Genomic DNA, 3,100 nt, shown 5'->3' with positions numbered 1-3,100 from the left:
TTCTTTTTTTCTCATTTTCGTTGCCAGGACATCGGCACGACCTCAGTCAGAATTGCTCACTTTAGACTTTTCATATGGGTTGGTTAAATTTTGACCTGCACTCCAGTCTTCTGGGGAGTCACTCATCTGCTTAGGAATTGATGCTCACAGTTGGAAAAGAGCCCAAGGAAGGATGCCATTTAAAGCCTTATAACTTTATTCTTAACAAGGATATTGTCCTGCTACTTTGGCTGTTGAGAGTGTCTACAAGAGCAAGCATTCCATGGGGAGCAGGGAGACACCATATGACCTATACGTATTGAGATTTCCGAGTTACTTGCTATCACTTGTCCTGCATTTTTCAAGTCGAATCTCTCTAAACGTACCAGTTGGAAGAGATAAGAGGAGTGGTAAAAGAACTCTTAGAGACGAATACATCTTCAACACATTTGTTTCCAAGCATTCTGTCTAAGGCATATTCAACAACTAGTGAAACCTGTGTTGGCTATATCTATGTGTCTTTTTCCATTTGTGCATGTGTACATGTGTGTACGTATGTGTGTATTTGTGTGTATAGTAACATTCATGTGTACATATATGGGCCGATATTCATATATATGCATATATAAATAAAAATACATATATATATATATCAGGTGTTCAGTGATTTAATCTAGAGTTCCCAGCACATTGTGCTTATCAAAAAGTGTACATGATAAACTACTCTAAGCATCTGTGTTATATGAGGGGTATCCTTTGTACACACTTCCCCCATTAACTTGTTTTTCATCACTGTGAACAACTTCAGCCTACTTTCCCATAGGATTGCTTTGTTTTTGTTACTTACTGATAATAAAAGAAAAAGGTTGTTTGTAAATGAAAAAGAACTTTTAGGTCCCAGGCTAAAAGTATATTATCAGTCCCAATGATTCGTATGAGATAAAATTTATAGTAGTACTAAAAGTGAAAAGGAATTCCTAGATCTGTTGTTTTGCCATTTAGAATGGCAAGGAATAATTTCACGTCACTGTTATAACTCTTAAAGAATGCAAGGGTAACTGATGGTCCCTATCATGTTCCCACAAAACCAGTGGATCCTGAAGGATAATAGTAGACCAGCAGAAATTCTAAGTAGCAGACATGGAGCATGAAAGAGAAAGAGCAGAAATGAGAGAGAGTGAAAGAGAGAGAAAAATATCATAATATTAAAGTGCGTAACAGATAAACAAGAGGTGTATGAGGATATTCATACTGCTATTTTGAGACTCTACATGTACATTTGAAGGTATTTGATGTATGATAACGCATCAAAATAAATTATAAAGTGATTTTGATAATAAATAAAAATGGCTCAGAAGAAATTATAAATGCAAAAACAGTCTTCACAGAAGCAAACTCTCAGAAATATTTCTTGACTTTGAAAAGGATAAATTGGCTGCAGTTAGTATAAATTTAGAAGTATGACAATTCACAAAAATATAAAAATGTATTCACATATTTCATTATATAACCTAAAGCAAAAAGCAAATATTGATCAGATGATTTTTTAAATCACAGTTTCTCAGGAGCTGGGAAGGTGGCTCAGTGGTAGAGTGCTTGCCTTGCATGCATGAGGTCCTGGATTTCATTCCTCAGCACGACATAAGCAGAAAAAGATGAAAGTGCTGCTGTGGATCAAGTGATAGCGCTAGCCTTGAGCTGAAGAGCTGAGGGACACTACCCAAGACCCAGAGTTCAAGCCCCACAACCAACAAAACCAAAGCAAAAAACAAAACAAAACAAAACACAGTTTCTCAATTTTGTGGCCTCAACACTGTAATACCACTACTTCAGCCTAGGGTTAAGATTTTAGGTGTGGACATTTATCAACACTCCGGATTCAGACTCTACTTGATATAATTTTTAATCAATATTTTGTTTTTAGTTTTGCTATTTGTAAATTCACATGCACCTATGAAAAATGGTGTGGCCATCCCAATAATATTCTCAAAGTACCTCTTAATCACGATTCACAAAAAGTTGTATTATATTATGACAAGAAAAAAATGCTATAAATAAAGAAAACAATAATTATATATTAATGATTACTAAAATAAAAAACAAAACAATTACCAGGGTTTTCAGTATTTGAAAAGTACATAGTAGATTTTACTATTTTCTCATATTCCTGTACATGTAAAACTGGGTAAAACTATGAGTAGCCTTTAAATTTACCCACTAAGATTACTATTTATAGATAATCTCATCATGTGTATGTGGCTTTTATCATTATTTGTTCATCCCTAACATATAACTTAAGGGAGCCCTAAAGATTTATCAGAAACTGTGTACTTAAATTCTTAACTCTTCACTCTGCTTCTTTACACAATCTTTGCAACTTCTCATTAGCAAAGTTTCTATAAACTCTGAAATGTACATACTTAGTAGTACATGTTACCGGAAATATTATATACTTTATCGAAAAAATTTATGACCTACCAGTCTTAATTTTGCATATATAAGCAAATCCCAAAATGAAACATATTTAAATCATTAAAACTTTTAACAAACCTTAACATTTGCTGCAATGATCATTATGACAGGTGCCTTGTGTAGAATAATTGAATTGCTCCTCCTACACATCTCATGAACAACAAATATCTGGAATTATTTTGTTTTTGTCATGTCAATATTGACTTTATTCTTAAAAGTGTGCTTATGTAAGAAATACATGGTTGCAAAATTTCACAATTTTTTGAACTTACTTTTTGTTGAATTGTCTAGTTTAAGACAATCAATTACACTTTATATATAAAAAATGTTCTGTGCTCAATTTGGCTGCACATACACTAAAATTGGAACATACAGAGAAGATTAGCATGGTCCCTGCACAAGGATGACACGCAAATTAATGAATAATTCCATATTTTTACACCAACAGATGCTGGATGGGATGTGGCCAGAAGGGAAGCCTACTGCACTCTTGGTGGGAGTGTAAACTTGTTCATCCATTTTGGAAAGCGGTTTGGAGCTTCCTCAAAAGACTCCACATAGAGCTCCCCTATTACACAGCAATCCCACTTTTGGGCATTCACCCAAATGATCACAAATAAGTCCATACTAAAACTACCACCACAACAAC

At 34.2% G+C, this 3,100-nt stretch overlaps 1 non-coding gene across 1 annotated transcript; it reads left to right on the top strand.

Annotated features, from left to right (window-relative positions):
* Positions 1–2,783: 2,783 nt before the first annotated feature.
* On the top strand, positions 2,784–2,889 carry LOC122127741. The gene has a single exon (XR_006151270.1). It is a non-coding gene; the product is annotated as a U6 spliceosomal RNA (small nuclear RNA).
* The last annotated feature ends 211 nt before the right edge of the window (positions 2,890–3,100 follow it).

The sequence above is a fragment of the Dipodomys spectabilis genome, unplaced genomic scaffold (genome assembly GCF_019054845.1).
Source record: "Dipodomys spectabilis isolate Male_0828 unplaced genomic scaffold, ASM1905484v1 ptg000309l, whole genome shotgun sequence".
Taxonomy (NCBI): Eukaryota; Metazoa; Chordata; class Mammalia; order Rodentia; family Heteromyidae; genus Dipodomys; species Dipodomys spectabilis.
This window is presented reverse-complemented; position numbering and strand designations above follow the sequence as displayed.